Source organism: Lynx rufus, unplaced genomic scaffold, assembly GCF_022079265.1.
Source record: "Lynx rufus isolate CCGP_SWC_20201006 ecotype Redwood Valley unplaced genomic scaffold, mLynRuf1.p SCAF_12, whole genome shotgun sequence".
Lineage (NCBI taxonomy): Eukaryota > Metazoa > Chordata > Mammalia > Carnivora > Felidae > Lynx > Lynx rufus.
The window spans coordinates 57,488,890-57,506,697 of record NW_025814826.1 but is presented as its reverse complement, the minus strand read 5'-3'; the positions used below and the strand labels follow the sequence as shown (position 1 = coordinate 57,506,697).

General features: G+C 50.8%; 1 long non-coding RNA gene across 1 annotated transcript; it reads left to right on the top strand.

Moving 5' to 3' along the window:
- The first annotated feature begins 1,943 nt into the window (after window positions 1-1,943).
- Window positions 1,944-10,077, top strand: LOC124507814 (uncharacterized). The gene is made up of 3 exons (XR_006961138.1): window positions 1,944-2,703; window positions 7,705-8,236; window positions 8,868-10,077. It is a non-coding gene; the product is annotated as an uncharacterized LOC124507814 (long non-coding RNA).
- The last annotated feature ends 7,731 nt before the right edge of the window (window positions 10,078-17,808 follow it).

Here is a 17,808-nt window from a genome sequence, read left to right as displayed (position 1 = left end):
TATGGATGTACTTCGCTTTGTTTATCCGTTGATGAGCCTTTGGATTGCGTCCCCTGTTTGGACCGTTTTGAATAACGCTGCTGTGAACATTTGTGTGTCAGGTCTTGTGTGGGCGTATGTTTTCATTTCTCATCCCTAAGAGTGGACATGTTGGGTCATGGGTATCACTGTGTGTGACCATGTGAGGAGCTTCGGACTGATTTCCACGGCGGCGCCCTGTGTTACACCCCCACCAGCGGTTCGTGAGGACTTCCTGTTTCTCCACGTCCTCGACAACACTGTTTATTATCTGTCTTTTTTATGAGAGCCTGCCACGTGGGGTTGGAGTGGTGCCTCATTGTGGTTTTGATCTGCGTTCCCCTGATGACTAACGCCATGGATCGTCCTCTCATGTGCTTCCCGGCCACGTGTAAGTCTGCTACAGAGAAGGCTACATAGTAACCTTTCCCCGGGTTAAAATGGGGATTGTCTTTTCGTTACTGACTTGTAGGAGGTTTGAGAGAGGTTTATTTGAGAGAGAAAGAGAGTGAGCAGGGGAGGGGCAAAGGGACGGAGAGAGAGAATCCCAAGCAGGTAGCCCTCCATCAGCACAGAGCCAGACTCGGGCTCGATCCCACGAACCGCGAGATCATGACCTGAGCTGAAATCCAGAGTCAGACGCTCAACCAACTGAGCCACCCCAGGCGCCCCTACAGGAGTTCTTTATATATACTACATACAAATCCCTTATGAAAGATATGATTCACAAAACTTTTCTTTCCTTCTGTGGGTGGTCTTTTCCTCCCACTCTTGGACGTGAACGTGTCTTCAAGAAGATGGAACTTTCAGGAATCACAAACTCTGAAGCCTTCAAAGCCGGGAAAATAACCTAAATATGTGAGGTGATCTTTGGGATTTCTCTGGTAATACTGTTGTCCAGACTAAACTAAGCATTTCTACAGCCTCTAGAAGCAGAGCTACGGGCTTTGGAGTCTCTGGCCCTGGGTTTGAGGCTGCGTGCCTCCCTCACAGCTGAGCGAACGTGGGCCAGTCAGCCTGCCCCTCAGCCCTTAGTTCGCTTGTCCCTGAAGCGTGAACACCCCCACCACCCTCACAAAATGGACAGAGGACAGACAACTTGGAGCACTTCACGATAAGCCCTCCTGAATAATGTGTCTATACATGCCACTTTGATAAATATATTTTTTAATATAAGACCTGCATCTGGTCTGGAATAAATTATTGGACCCATAAATGATAATTCCTCTCTCCCCGATATTTACCCCAAAGAGCCTGTCACAGCCCCCTCAACCCTCTACTTTCAGATCATTCTTTTTTTTTTTTTTTTAATTTTATTTTTGAGAGAGACAGAGAGAGAGAGAGAGAGAGAGAATGCAAGCAGGGGAGGGGCAAAGAGAAAGGGGGACAGAGGATCCGAAGCAGGCTCTTAGCTGTCAGCACAGAGCCCCATGCGGGGCTTGAACTCGCCAAGCACGAGATCCACGAACCTCAAGATCATGACCTGAGCCAAAGTGAGACGCTCAGTTGACCGAGCCACCGAGGCGCCCCTGCTTTTTATTCTTATTTCCTCAGGGGCCAACAGGAGTGTCTCTCAGCTTCTTGGGCCAAAAAGAACTTTACCAACATTTGAAACCAAAAGAAAGTGTTCATTTGCTCTCCTTTCGAGAGGAAACCCTTCTGGCCCCTGGAAGGGTTTCTCGGTCTCCCCCACAGCACCACCCCCACCGCACAGAGGGGGAGCCCCTCGGGGAGTCTTGGGCCTGGTGCCTGCACCTTGCAGCCCTCACCCTGATGCCCCCCCCCACCCCGCAGCCAGCGTGCCCCGACGTCAGCTGGCACAGCTGCCTGGGGAGCAGGGGGCAGGGGGCAGGGGCCGCGGTCTCGGGTCCTGGAGGATCAGGCCTGGTGGTTCCGAAGCCAGACTTTCTTTCACACACAGCTTTCCTCGGGGGGGGGCATGGACACATTGCTGAAGGTTGAGCTGTGAGTTTAAAAATAAAAATGAAACTCTGGTGCAAGTTCCTCATCTCTGCCCCCTTGGGCTCTTAACGGTCAAGTCACTCCCTTCGGTGAGTCAGGCTGGGAAATGCTGATATCACCTCGGTCAGAGAATCCTCCCTGCGGGGCAGGCTTCCCGAGGCTCAGACCTGCTCCCTGGCACCGTGACCGTGACCGGAACGCCCGACCAGCGGCCAGGAGGTCCTCTAGGGGCCAAGCGGAGAGCAGGGGCCCCGCTGCCCCCCTTTGCTCTCTGCGGGCTTTGTTTTCCCCTCTCCTTCACCCGCGGGGCTCACGCTTGGGCCTGAGAAGCACAAGCCCTGCACCCCGGGGCTCTGAGTCAGCAGGTGGGGCCCAGGACCCCGCCCTCTGAGCAGATCCACCCAGGTGGTTCGACGCTGCTCACGGACCGTCCCCTGAAACTAACACTGATAAATTTTCCCTTTTCTTGTTTAATCAGAGCAACACGAGACTAGGAAAGCATGGATGGAAATGGCCTGGGGCCCGGCTGCTACGCTGAGAGGTCCCTTCCAGCCCCAGCGGCTGCCTGGCCCCCTCCACTCACCGATACCCCCCACCGTACCCCAGGGACTCTGGCACCTCCAGGGCCCAGGCTGTCGCCCAGATGTGAAGGTCCTACTAGGCACCAGCTGTATCTGCCCTCCTCTTGCTCCCGGTAGCTCTAAGCACATCGTGGGGCCTCAGGTAACAGCTTTTCTTTTTTTTTTTTTTTTTAATGTTTATTCATTTTTGAGAGACAAAGACAGACAGAGTGTGGGCAGGGGAAGAACAGAGAGAGAGGGAGACACAGAATCTGAGGCAGGCTCCAGGCTCTGAGCTGTCAGCACAGAGCCCTTCACGGGGCTCGAACCCATGAACTGCGAGATCATGACCTGAGCCAAAGTCAGATGCCCAGCTGAACCACCCAGGCGCCCCCTCAGGTAGCATCTTTAAGGAGGGGGAATAAGAAGCATGACCCCAGCCCCCCAAAATCATGCCAAGAGAAGAATGACAAGAAGCAAAAACAACCTAGTCCCAGCTCTCGAAATCAGATCCAGTTGGCACCGTTATGAACACGGTTCTGCTCACGCTCACGGTTCTGCTCACGGTTCTGCTCCTGTCCAGTCAGGAGGGGGTGGGGGGCAGCAGGGGCAAGAAGAATAGGAGGCACCTCCTGATCAGCACTACGGAACCCAGGAGGGCGGAGCCTGGGTCCGTCCTCGCTTAACTCCAACCGATGGGATGAACTTGCGCGGGCCTTTTCCCTTCTCCATTTTAGCTTCTTGGTCTCTGCAGCACGGGGTACATAGCTTTGCCTGTCCTGGAGCCACCGGGAGTGTGTGCTTGTCTGTGCGTGTGCATACGTGCACATGTGTGCTCTTGCTGCACACTGGTGTCCTTCCCGAATCCCTGTGTTGAGATCCTAACCCCCAGGGTGAGGGTATTTGGAGGTGGGCCCTTTGGGGGTGCTTACGTCAGGAGGATGGAGCCCTCATGAATGGGGTCAGTGCCCTTGTAAGAGAGGCCCCACAGAGCTCCCTCAGTCGTCTTCCACATGAGGACGCAGCAAGCGACCCCCCGTCCAGAAGCAGACCCCCACCAGACGCCAAATTCGCTGGTGCCTCCATCTTGGATGTCCTATCCGCTAAGGAAAAATAAGTAACAAGAAATAAATCTTGGGGCACCTGGGTGGCTCAGTCGGCCAGGCGTCTGACTCTTGATTTCGGTTCAGGTCATGATCTCTCAGTTCGTGAGATCGAGCCCCATGTCAGGGTCTGTGCTGACAGCACAGAGCCTGCTTGGAGTCCTCTGTCCCCCTCTCTCTGCCCCTCCCTGCTCGAGCACATGCTTTCGCACTGTCACTCTCTCTCTCTCTTTCTCTCTCAAAATAAATAAACTTTAAAAAAAAGAGGGGCACCTGGGTAGCTCAGTCACTTAAGCACCCAGCTCTTGATTTCGGCTCAGGTCAGGATCTCACAGTTCATGGGTTCATGCCCTGCGTCGGGCCCTACGCTGACAGTGCAGAGCCCGCTTGGGATTCTCTCCCCCTCACTCTGCCCCCCTCCCCTGCTCGCTCTCACTGTCTCTCTGAAAATAAATAAATATACTTAAAAAGGATTGTTTTTAAAAGAAAGAAATCTCTGCTGTTTTAAACCACTCAGTCTATGGTTATGTGTTATAGATGAAGACAGTTCGTGTGTGTGCATATGTGTATGTGTGTGCATATGTGCATGTGTGTGTGTGTGTATGTGTGAGCATGTGCATGCATATGTGTGTGTGCATGTGGATGTGCTTATATTAGGCTCCGAGCATGGTGAATCACTGTGCTGTTAGATGAGGTGATTTTTCCCCTTGCCATGACCTTCTGGAACGTGTACAGTCTCCTGCCTTCCGGCCTGCTCTGCCATAATGAATCACTGCAGGAACTAGCAAGCTCTGTCTCCACTCCCGTGAGCCCCAGTTAGCTCCCCCTCTTGTGCCCTGAGGACGCTGGTCAGAGCCACAGGATGCTGAGCTCCAGGCTGCAGAAAGTATCTGGTCCTGGCCCCTTCCAGGGCCGTCTGCCCTCAAGGGCTTCAGGCACCGGCCAAGGAGAGGGCGGCCGTGGGATCCCACTGGTCCGGGGAGATGAGAGTGGCCTGGACTCCCCAAGAACAGGTGCACTCAGAAGGAGCCCTCCCTGATCCTGGGTATCTCTGGCCCGGGGAGGCCAAGCGACTTGCCCACACGTTGATTAAACACTTAGCATTTTTCAGGCACTTAAAATATCCTACTGTGTTTTAGCCTCAAAGTAAGTGTTTAAAATAAGTCCTGTTATTATTTCCACTTTATAGATGGGGCCCCTGGGGCTTTCAAGGGGGTAGTTTCCTAGCGCTGCCATCACAAATGACCACAAACACAGTAGTTTACAACAACACAAACTCATTCTCCCATCGTTCCAGATGTCAGAATTCTAAAATCAAGGGGCGCCTGGGTGGCTCAGTCGGTTAAGCGTCTGACTTCAGCTCAGGTCATGATCTGATGGTTCGAGGGGTCGAGCCCCGCGTCGGGCTCTGTGCTGACAGCCTACTTCGGATTCTGTGTCCCCTCTCTCTCTGCCCCTCCCCTGCTCAAGCTCTGTTTTTCTCTCTCTCTCAAAAATAAATAAACATTAAAGAATACAAAAATAAAAAAGTCTAAAATCAAGGTGCTGGCCCGGCTGTGTTCCTTCTGGAAACTTCAGGGGAGAATCCATGTCCTTGGTTTTTTTTCAGTTTGAAGAGGCTGCTTGCGTTTCTCTGGCTGGTGGCCCCCTCTCCCTTCTCCAAAGCGTGTGGCTCCAACCTCTGGTTACGTGGTCACATCTTTTTCTTCCATTGACCCTCTCACAGTCCTGTATAATTATTTCGATGACATTGGGCCCACCCGGACCATCCGGAATAATCTCCTGATCTCAAAATCCTTAATCACAGCTGCAAAGTCCCTTTTGCCAGGGGAGGTAACCTACTCACAGGTCCCGGGAATAAGGACATGGATGTCTTTGAGTGGCGGTGGGGGGGGGGCAGGGGGGGTGCTTTATTCTATGACCGAGAGCTTAAAGGACTTTCCCAAAGTCACTCAGCTGGAGAACAGTCTGGGTCGGGTGGCGTCCAGGGGCTTGCTTCCTCAAACCACTGTGACCACATGCTTGTCATCTGTGGCCACACCCAGCAGCTCTCCCACGAGCAGGGCTTGCACCTGGCTCTGCCCTTGACAGGTTCCCCTGCCCGACACTCCCCAGCCGGGGGCAAGGGTCGGCCCAGCCAGGAGTGGACAGGGAGGGCGACCCCCCCAGGAATCTCAGCCTTGCCCACCAGGCCTCCAGGTCTTTAATGTCCTTCCAGTTTGAGGCAACATCTCCTCGTGCCTGGTCGCCCATCTTCCTAGACTAATAGATACCTAGGCCTCTTTCTAATCACCATCCCTTCTCTCAAAAAAGCATTTACCGGGTACCTACTATGTGCTGGGACCCCAGGACACAGAGGAAAATCACCACCAATCATGCTTATGTGAACATTTAGGGTCAAATCCACGAAGCAAATGTCCACAATACTTACATAAAGAAGTTTCCGGGAGGGTGGCAGCCTAAGTTATAATAATCCTTTTGGCAATACATAAGAGGCACAAAAAGTATTAATATGCCAACCCAAACTCCAACTCTTGGGAATTTTCCCTGAGAAAAATACAAGATTTATACCATTCTGTAATTTAAAAAAACACACGTGACTAGTTAATTATGGTACCTCCACCCAAAAAAATATGTAGCCACAGGAAAGAACCACAGAACACACAAACATGCTTACTGTATGATGGCTTCAGAGCATAACCTAACACGCAGCAACAGGGCACTAATTTACAAAGCTAAGGTGCATCCGGACAAGGGAACGCTAACAGCCGTGAAAAAGAAGACGGAAATCCTGCCGTGTGTCAAAAGAGAAAGATCTCCGTTACATATGCGGTTTAGACGTGGAAAAATTCTGGAGAGATCTGAGATTTGAGTGCCGCTGTTCTGAGGTCAGAACTGTATGTCTGCAGCCTTATACATGTATAATATATATAATGATATATATACACATATATACATGTATTATAATGTATATACATATATACATGCATATATTTACATATATATGCATATATTTACATATACATGCATATATTTACGTGTGTGTGTGTGTGTGTGTGTGTGTGCGTGTGTGTAACTGGTGGAGACAAGTCTTAACCACTTTGGAATAAACCACTTTGGAAAGTGTGTAATAGCTTTAATAAATTTGAAGTTACATTTATCTACCTATGACCCGGCCGCTTCAGTCTTGGATACAAACGAGATTCTTTCCTATGTGAGCACAAGGAGGCAGGGAAAAGAACATCCCTGCAAAAGCCCCGTTTAAAAGAGCAAAATATTCGAATAATGCAGATGTCATCTGCATGGCCCAGACAATCGTGGTCACGTTATACAGTGGAATACTTACAAAGTGTTGATAAATTCTTAGAACGAGTTAACCAGTTTTTCTAGGTGTCATTCTACTACCTAGAAAATGATCCATTCTGGGGCCCCTGGGCAGCTCAGTTGGTTGAGCGTCCGACTCTTGATTTTGGCTCAGGTCATGATCTAATGGTTCATGGGATCGAGCCCCATGTTGGGCTCTGTGCTGACAGTGTGGAGCCTGCTTGGGATTCTCTCTCTCCCTCTCTCTCTCTCTCTGCCCCTTCACCACTTGTGCTCTCTCTCTCTCTTTCTCAAAATAAACAAATAAAGGAGTATTTAAAAAAAGAAAATGACCTGTTCTCATGGAGCCTGCATGGTAACAGAGGGTTGGAGAGACAGAAAGACTACTGGCTTTCCACGTGGTGGTAATGAACCACTGTGAATCACTCCATGAACAGACCAGGGCTACATGTAGCCACATGAATCGCACTGAGCAAAAAAGAAAAGTGCAGAAGGATTCATACAAAATGCAACCACTTGTGCAAAGTTTTAAAAATCCACAAAGTTCTACATATTGTCTATGCATGGGCAGTGATGAAAGATGAATGCAGAATAACGGTGATCCCACAGGACGGGTGGGGGAAGGGCTCGTCCCGTCTCTTTCCTCCCAAAGAAAAGGAAAGAGAGGAGGAAGGAGAGATGGCAGGAAGGAAGAGAGAGATCTGACGCAACCACGGCACAATGTGGACATATTGCAGAGCACGTGGCAAGTCGCCCTGGGGCTGGCCCTGGAAGGAAGGGTGTGACCTGCCCGGGTTTGGTGGCAAGAAGAAGGAAGCACATTTCTGGAGGGAGAAGCTGCCTCAACAGACAGGGCACCTTTCTACCATCATGCCGAAACGCTTTCACCACTGCGAAGAAGCGAACACCCAAGCTGTTTTTCTCTCCCGGACGTAAGCTGTGGGCAGGATGGCCTCCCCTCTGTCCTCCTCCACACCGGGCTCACCTTCACCTCGATTCTCCCTCGTTCCCCCTCCTGTTTGTGACATTTCCACCAGAGGTTGGGCAGAAAGTATATGGGGTCCTCCTGCGACGCCCAGCTGCCCAGCCTCTGTGCAAACGCCCCCGGCCCCGGGGACTGAGGAATGTCTTCTGTCTTATGAGTTCTTCCAAGACACATTTACAGAGCACCTGCTGGGTGCCAGGCCCCGTTCTGTGTGCTCAGGAATCAAACAAGATCTCCATTTTCTTGAAATTTACATCCAGTGGGAGGAAACAGAAAACTCATAGGTAAGGTAGTATCTGAGAAGTGCCATGTAGAATATCCAACAAGATAGTCTGATACTGACCAGCGTCCGTTGGGAATCCCCTCGGACTTTAGAGACTTCTTGCTTTTCCCTCAATGAGGCTTAAAGTGAACTTTTGACTATCCCCCCCAAAAATAAAAATCTGTTTTAGGCTTATGATTCTCTTTCACTGAAAAAAGAGGGGATTCGGGTTAAAACAGTCTCTTAAAACAACTGGTAGTTGTTGGAAAGAATCGCTTTGCTCTCTGTCCCTCTGAAATACCATTGGTGTGCCAGGAATGTGACTTTTATGAGCATTCTCCGGTGACAGTGCCTGTTCCTTGCCTGTTCTTGCCACGATTAGTTGGTAACAACTCTTGCAGGAATGAGCCAGCTCTCTCTCACCAGTCAGGTGATGCACCCAAAGATTTACTTTTTTAATCTGTAAAACAGGGGCGCCTGGCTGGCTCAGTTGGAGGAAAATGCCACTCTTGATTTCGGGGACATGAGTTTGAGTGTAGAGATTACTTAAATACATTTAAACTGTAAAAACAAAAACATCACGGGGAACTATGATGATTATAGGAATGTATCTCACTCTTTCTTTTTAAAGGCATTTTTTTTTTCCTTTTAAGGATAAAAGGTGTGGAAAGAATCATTCGCTATTTCTTTCCAGAAATACTTTGTGAGCTCTGTTCTGTGCAGACCATGGTGTTTGGTGCTGGGCAGGGAGATGATGGAAGAACTTCCTGCATTCAGAGTTTCCTGACCATTGGCCCCCAGATGGTCACAGGGTGCGACAAAAAGGGTAAGTGCCTGAAAGGCGCTGTGCAATGGAGTTCAGGGTGGAACCGGGATTCCTTCTGGGGCAGTCATGGCCCACTCCATGGGGCGGGGCTCTGGAGGATAGGAAGGATCGTCAAAGGAGCAGAGGCTGGGGGGGTGGGGGTGAGGAAGGGGGTATGACCCTCTCTAGCCCCTCCAAAAATCACTGTCCTTGCAACCCGTTGTCCAATGTCTGAAACAGTATTTTCTCTTGTTGTTATTTTTTTCCCCAAATATTTTAAGGCTGGTGAATAAATCCAGCTCTTGTTACCCCGTCTTACTTAGAAGCCCCCCCAAATCTGTTTTTTATCTGTAAAGCCTCTTCCTATTGGTGATCCCTACTGTCCTGTCAATGTGGTCACCCAGTGACTAGATTACTAGGTGCCCGAGGGTGAATTCTCCAGAGTGACTTCTGGTGACAGTAGAGACAGGTTTAAGGCCCGGAGACCAAGTTCAAGTCCAGCTCCTGCTACTAAATAAATGACTTTGGGCATGCCACTTGGACTCTGGCCTCCGTTTTGTTTCCAGATGGCATAACGCTGCCTGCCTCACCTTCGGGGAACAGAGTTTGAAGGTGAAGGAAAATGTGTATAAAATGCCTTTGTGAGCTCTAAAGTCCCACGGGGTTGTAAGGCCTCTATCAGCCATTCGTACAGGCCTCCCCCACCTCGGCCGACACGGGTGAGTTGCCCACCTCAGAGCCGGCAGGGGCGGGTGACCTTGCTAGGAGCTGCTGGCAGCAGTGAAGGTCGGGTGAGAGGGGGGCAAGGCTTGTTGTAGGGCCCAGTGTTTCTCAAACCCAGCGTGCCTTGGACCCACTCAGCGAAGGTCATCAACGTGCAGGTTCCGGGGGCCAGCCACCCTATCAGACTAGAATATGTACGGGTGAGGCCCGGAAATCCGTATTTTCCACAAGTCCTGCAGAGGATTCTGGCGTAAGTGGCTCTGGGACCGTGCTTTTTTTGTTTAAATTGTTTCTTTTTGGGGCACCTGGGTGGCTCAGTAGGTCAAGCATCCGACTTCAGCTCAGGTCACGATCTCGCCGTCTGTGGGTTTGGGTCCCCGCATGGACTCTGTGCTGACAGCTCGGAGCCTGGAGCCTGCTTCGGGTTCCGTGTCTCCCTCTCTCTCTGCCCCTCCCCACTCGTGCTCTGTCTCTTTCTCTCTCCCAAAGATAAATAAACATTAAAAAAAAAATTAAAAAAAAAAAGAACATAGGATTGAGAGTCTGGAGAGCTGGGCTTTAGTCCTGTCTCTCACTTGCTCTGCGACCTTCTGTAAGTCACTCAAATTCCCCATGATTCGGTTTCCTCACGTGCAAAGGGAAGAGTGCTGCCCTGTCTTCATCTCAGGACTGTGAAGTGACAGCACAGGAGACCAGGGCTATGGAAATCCTTTGAAATGTAGGAAGTGCTGAGCTTCTGAAACACAGTCCCAGGGAAAATGGAAATAGAGCCTGCGAGCACGGCAGACATGAAAGCCATCGCAGAGGCAGCCGGGGCCTCAGGGAGAGCCTGGGGCAAGGACGTCTTGACACGGAGCGGGCCGGGGGGCATCCTTGGGGAGGCAGGGCGCGTCCTATGTGTGGGTCAGAGGAGGCCAGGGTGAGGGTGGGAACTGAACCTGGAGGGAGGGAGGGAGGTGAGGGAGGAGACTTCCACACCACAGGGGAAGGGGCGAGGCCAGAGGAGCCAGGACATAAACCACAGGGGTGCAGTTCACATGGGGCACCTGGGTGGCCTGGTCGGTTAGGCATCTGACTCTTGCTGTCAGATCAGATCATGATCTCATGGTCCCGTGAGATGGAGCCCAGAGCCTGCTTGGGATTCTCTCTCTCTCTCTCTCTCTGCCCCACCCCTGTTCACATGCACTCATGCTCTCTCTCAAAATAAAATAAGTAAATTAAAAAAAAAACAACGTTGGGGCACCTGGGTGGCTCCCTTGGTTGAACGTGTGACTCTTGGTTTTGGCTCAGGTCATGACCTCACAGTTCATGGGACGGAACCCCGTGTTGGGCTCTGTGTTGACAGCGCGGAGTCTGATTGGGATGGTCTCTGCCTCTCTGCCCCTCCCCGCTCACAGGCTTTCTCTCTCTCTCTCTCAGAAATAAAATACATAACATTACAAAAGTAAAGAAAACATAAAACGTAAAAACAGTTCATTTAACCCTAAAAACACCAGATTGATGCGATAGCTCATGTTCCCAGTTTCCTTGGCCCCAGAAAGGGTAATTAACTGGCCAAAGTCACACAGCGAGGAGGAGGCTGAACCAGTATCTCCATCCAGCTATTGTGGCTCCGGAGTCCATGCTCCTAATCACTTTGCTGGCTCTCTGTGGCAAAGGGAGAGAGGAAAGGTTAGGACAGCGGTTCTTCTGGAGAAGGAGGGACAGAAGGGGAACCAGAAGGGTCTGCAGGGAGCTCCAAGGCTGTTATGTTTGGGGCTTTTTTAAAAAAGCATCTGCACGAATATGACTGAATCCGTTTGCGAGGGCTGTCATAGCAAAGTACCGAGGACTGGGTGGCTTAAACGGCAGAAATTTCTTTTCTCGCAATCCCAGAGGCTGTTCTTTCCCACAGCCTCTCTCCCTGCCTCGTAGATGAAGATGCCTTCATACAGTCTTCACTCTGTACGTGTCTGTGTCCTAATTTCCTCTTGTAAGGACGCCATTCATAGTAGATTACAGCCCATCCCTGTGACCTCATTTTAACTCAATCATCTCTTTCAAGACCCTTGTCTCCAAAAACAATCACATTCTCGGGAGTAGGGAGTAAGACTTCAATGTATGAATTTGGGGGCGGGGGCCCATAAATGATGGCCGAATAAGAAGATAGGACGGAGCTGGTGGCGGGTACGTGGGTACAGTGCTCCACGCTCCACATTGCTTTGTATGCATAAAATATTTCATAATTAAAAAGTCAGTGTGATCGATTGCAATACCGCACTTAGGAATGACGAGGCACGCTGGGTGGGAAGGGGAAAGAGTCCCCGAGAAATGGCCACGTGCAGCCTCACTGCGGTCCAGAGCTGGCTTCTCTGCGGCGCCCTAAAAGCACTTGGAGACCTTTGAGAGCACTCTGAAGTCTGAGCCCCACCCAAAATCAATGAACTCAGAACCTTGGGCTGAGGCTCACATCTTGGAGGGCAAACACGTTCCCCAGGTGTGTCCAACATGCACCGGGGCTGAGAACCGCTGCTCTAAGTCGGTGGGTGGCTCGCAAACTACCTTCTGTGGAATCACCTGGAGGGCTTGTTAAACCCAGGGCGCTGGGCCCCGCCTCTGAGTCGGAGTCAGTCTGGGGCAGGGCGGAGACCCCGCCGTTCTCGTCAGTTCCCAGGGGCTGCTGCTCCAAAGACCATCTCTGGAGAACACGGCTCTGAGCGGGTGCACAGCTGCAACCTGCGGCCAGACACCTGCTGTTTGGGGAGCACGGGGTTTTGTAAAGATGGGAAGGTGAATGCCACGCTCTCCCCGTCACCCCAGTCTCCACTGCTCCCTATCGCTTGGTGGGGGGGCTTTCTCTGCAAGAGGGGGAGGGTCTGCAGAGAAGCTCCTCTCGGCGGTGAAACCCATCAGGCAAGGTCAGTGTGACATCAGTATCTATCTGTTCCCCACTCCTCCGTCCATTTCTTATTCAGCACGCCTTTATTCGGCACTAATCGTGTTTCGGGTACTGTGCTAAGGGCTGGGCCCGCAACGCCGAATAAGACATAGTATCTGGCCTGGAGGAAATGACACTGAAGGAGAAACAGTAGTTTCTGTCTCTTTGCCGACTCTCCTGTGTGGGTTTCAGGATGTCAGTGCCTGGCCCGTCCATTTAAACCTCTGTGGGATTGACATTCTCTCATATACGCGAACGAGGAAGCAAGACTCAATAGGGTGGATATAGCGTAATTGCAACTATATTAAAATAAAATGCATTTTTTAACGTTTTTATTTATTTTTGAGACAGAGAGAGACAGAGCATGAACGCGGGAGGGGCAGAGAGAGAGGGAGACACAGAATCGGAGGCAGGCTCCAGGCTCTGAGCCATCAGCCCAGAGCCCAACGCGGGGCTCGAACTCACGGACCGCGAGATCGTGACCTGAGCCCAAGTCGGACGCTTAACCGACTGAGCCACCCAGGCGCCCCATAAAATGCATTTTAAAAAGAGACACAATACGGGGCACCTGGGTGGCTCAGTCGGTTGAGCGTCCGTCCAACTTCGGCTCAGGTCACGATCTCACGGTTTGTGAGTTCGAGCCCCGTGTCGGGCTCTGGGCTGACAGCTTGGAGCCTGGAACCTGCTTCGGATTCTGGGTCTCCCTCTCTCTCTGCCCCTCCCCCGTTCATGCTCTCTTTCTCTCTCTCTCTCTCTGTCAAAAATAAATAAACACTAAAAAAACTAAAAAAAAAAAAAAAAAAAGAGACACAATATGTGAAGATGTTAAGAAAGGGCAGTTCCAGGGTTGACCCTGGAAGGGGCGTCATGGATGGGCTTTGCTTCCTTTCTTACACTTTTCTCCTGTGGCGTTTCTATAATTAGCACCCCCTACTTTCACCATCAGAAAGAATAACTCATATAAACACCCTCTCCTCCCTGTGTGTGTCTGCATGAGGCTGTGTGTGTGTGTGTGTGTGCTCACGCACGTGTGTCTGCACATCTGTGCTTGTGGTCCAGCGTGGAGGGATGTTTTATGCTTAGAGAAATTACTCATATTAAATTGAGCGAATGGTTTTATTTCCGTGTGGTCAGACGGGGGACATTTGATTCCTCGCCGACCGTTTTGCGGATACAAGATCACCCCTCCACAGGACAGAATTTTTCTAGAGCAAGGAGCGCTGACCCATTTGCATGGGAATGCACTTGAAAGTAACTGCTTCTCAGTGATGTCGCCATGACAAATCACATTTCCCAGCGTTTTGTGCGGACGTAGGTTCTTGGAGAGTGGGAAAGGCTATCTGCCCCCTCCACTAATCCCAGGGAATTTGCTGGATTTTGACTCTGCTCTCTTGCCCTCGGTGGTAACTGTCACCTCCTAACATACAGTGACAGGCGACACGCCATGCATTCTCTTCCCTCACCTCCTGTGAGATGCGGGGGAGACCTGGAGAGCGGAGAGGGACCGGGGCTGACTCTGCCTTGCTTCAGTCCCCTCCCCACTGCCAAACACCAACTGTGTACCGGGCACAGGCAGGTGCGAGATTCGTTTGTGTTCTTGCAGGTCGCCAGAGTCTAGATAGTGGTTTCTAGAGCCCCCCGAAGAATGTTGATTCGCTTCCCCCCGCGGACCCAGGTTTCGGAAGATTTTGTGCACCTTATAGTGACCACAAACTGCCACCTGTTTCTGCACCCTCCAGGTGAAATCCTACCTACACTATCCCACTCAGTCCCCACGGCAGTGCGACGATGGGCATGTCATTGTCACCCACGTTATGTAAGCAGGAAACACAAGGCACAGTGAGGCTTAAGACTTTGTCCAGGGCCCTGCAGCTGCTCAGAGTCAGGATCTGGATTCAGGCCTCTCAGACTCCACCCTGAGCTTTTCTATGATGCCATGCTCTTTTGTCTTTTCGAAATGAGGTTATGATAGAAACCAAAACACTAATACCCAAACTGCATTATTCAATACTAATTGCCTTTACTTTCAATTGGTAAAGAATCGCCTATATAAACTGGCCGCGCAGAGGGCGTTCTGGGCCCCTGTTGCTCCGATTCTGACAACTGGTTCATTGGTGCAGCCCTATGCTGGATGTTGTGAAATGTTGAAAATACGCTAAAGGTCTTGCTCACCGGCTCCCCCCAACCCCAGCTGGTTCCCCTCCCCACTTCCTCCCTCTCTTCCTTCCTCCCATCCCTTCCTTCTTCCCTCCCTCCCTCCCTCCCTCCCTCCTTCCCTCCTTCTTTCCTTCCTAGTTTTTAAAATTCAAGTGAAAATCTCATAACCTATAGCTAACCACTTTAAAGTGAACAGTTTAGTGGCATTTACTGCATTCACTATGTTGGGCAACCTCCACCTAGTTCCACAATTTTCATCACCCCAAAAGGAAACTTAGCGTCCATTAAGCAATGACTGCCCATTGTGCCAGTGCCTGGAAACCATCATTCACCAGCCTTTGAAGCCTGGGCTCCGCGTGCCCAGGTTAGGATCTCTGTTCCAGCCTGGGGGCCAGCTCTCTCTGTCTACCTTCCTGAGTGAAATCCCTCAATGGGAAGGGGCTGCCTGAGCCACCTGCAACCCCCTTCCCCACGGCCCTCCTGCAATTCCAGGACAGCGGCCCCTAGTGACTTCGGGCTGTGAGACTCCTCTCTGAAGCCCGCCAGTTCTGAATGGCCAGAGGTACAGGAACCCTGTAGCCCCGTGGGATGTGGAATCTACTCGATTACAAAATACTAACCAGCAGGACAAGAGCAGGGTTCCCGTGTCTCCTTTCACTTTCTGTTACTTTCCACACGCAATAGCTTTTACTCTTGTGAAAAACCAGATGCTCGGTGGGGAGATACATATTAAAAAAAAATGATGCTTTTTAAAATTTTATTTATTTATTTCGAGAGAGAGAGCGCGCGAGCATGGGGAAGGGGCAGAGAGAGAGAGAGAGAGAGGGAGAGAGAACCCCAAGCAGACTCCGCACTGTCAGCACAGAGCCCAATGCAACTCACGAACGGTGAGATCACGACCTGAGATGAAATCAAGAGTCCGATGCTCCAGCGACTGAGCCACCCAGGCACCCCGGGAAAGGCACCCTTTTGACGGGCTTTTGCATATATGACGGAAGGAGCCAGCTAGTTTGCTCGAAGGATGTGTGGACAGCACGTGCTATGGGAGAATAGGATACTGAGATTGCGAGCAAAATGTGCCTGCTGTTTTATAGCCGAGAAAGCATTACAAATTCATGATCTCATGCACATTTCTCAAACAGAAGATAATGTTCTTATTCCCATTTTGCAGATGAGGAAATTCAAGGAGTCGGAAGCTAATTGACTTGCCCAAAGCTGCACAGCTGGAAATTGCAGGCAGGCCTTCCTGACTCCAAAATCAGTGCCCTTTTCAGGACACCAAATATTATGGGCCGACTGCTGGTGTTTCCCCACAATACATAGGTTGAAACCTAATCCCCAATGTGATGGTGTTGGGAGGTGGGGTCTCTGGGAGTGATTCGCTGGCGAGAGTGGAGACTTCATCAATGGGATTAGTGCCCTTGTGAAAGAGACCCCAAGGCCCCCAGCGGATTTGGTGACTGGTGAGGGAGGGCCCACTCTCTGGGTCATAGCCTTCTTCAGTGTGTCCTCACATGACATAGGTTTTTACCCCCAGGTTTCCATTTGCTTGAATTTGTCACATCTGTCAGGACCTGACCGATGAGCAAGATCAAAGGCCAGAATCATCCTCTTAGCCTTGCTGTATCCAGTGAGTGGAGACACACATGAGTCGGACTCCTCATCTTAGACATCTCTGAATTCCGCGGAGTGCAGGTGAAGCGTGATCCAGCCCCTGCACACACCTTCACTTATTCCTCCCTGCCTCCTGACGTCCCACACTACACTCTATGTTACATTCACTCCAAACCGTTTGAAGTTCCGAAGCATGCCAGAAAATTCTTTACCCCTATGCCTTTCATCATTATTGTGATAATTATGACAATGCTGATACTGTTCTCCTGGGTCTTCCTAATGTGCTGGGTTCTACACATGTGCTGTTTCACTTAAATCCCCCCTCCCCAACTCATGAAGCTGTCATTGTCAATCCCACTTAACAAATGAGCAAACTGAGGGTCAGGGTGAAGAGCTGGGCTTTGGAGGCAGACAATCTGGGTTCATGCCCAGCTCCACTGCTATCTAATTAGTCTGACCTTGGGCAAATTCCATCCGTCTCCCAGCTCCAGTATCTTGCGTAACACTGAGCATGATGAACCTGCCTCGTGGGGCTGTTCTGAGAATTAAATTAGATGGGCACGGCGTTTGGCAACTGGTTAGAACTTCAAAAATGTTCGGAATTATTAATGCCCACTTCATAAGTGGCCAAGAAAGAAACTGACTCAGCTCAGCTCTGATTCCAACCCCTTGGCTTCTCGAGTTGCTAGTTCAGGACCCAGCTGTGTCCCCTCTGCTCCACCACGGCAAGGTGGGCTTCACTGCCCTTCTTTAGAGATGAGGGCACTGATGCTCAGGCAAGGTTCCAGGTGCTTCTTTTTCACTTGGCCTAAATGCCTCTCAGAACTTCTAGGAAGAGTTTTATGATCTCCTTCAGCCCTCTCTGTGGCTCCCTCCCTTCCAAGTTGAACAAACACCCTTCCCCCTCAGTCTCCTCCATACTGGGTCCTCTGGGCTGCTTTCCTGCAGATCCAGGGCCAGGAGTCCCTTGCAAGTCCTGTTGGAATCAGATCTTCTCACCGCCCCCCACCCCCACCCCCAGCACTGGGCCTGGGTAAGGGAAAGGGTTCAGACCTCTTTGTAGAAGAAACCAACGGGTTCTAATCAGGTAAGTCAACACCTGATATTATTTGGGCACATCCCAGCCCCCAACAACACATCCAGGATGGCTGGAGGTGGAGGGTGGAAAGACAGTGAAGGATTTCGATGTAACTCTTGATGCCCTGCTAGAGGTCAGTGCAAAGATACTTTAAAGAACACTGTCTATATTCCTGAGAAATGTGGCAGAATTTCAAGACAATGATAGGATGGGCTTGAGGGCGGGAGGAGCAAGGCAGAGGGAAGAAGACTATCCGTTCCCCATGCGTGTTGTGTTGTTACACGGAGAAAAATGCATTCA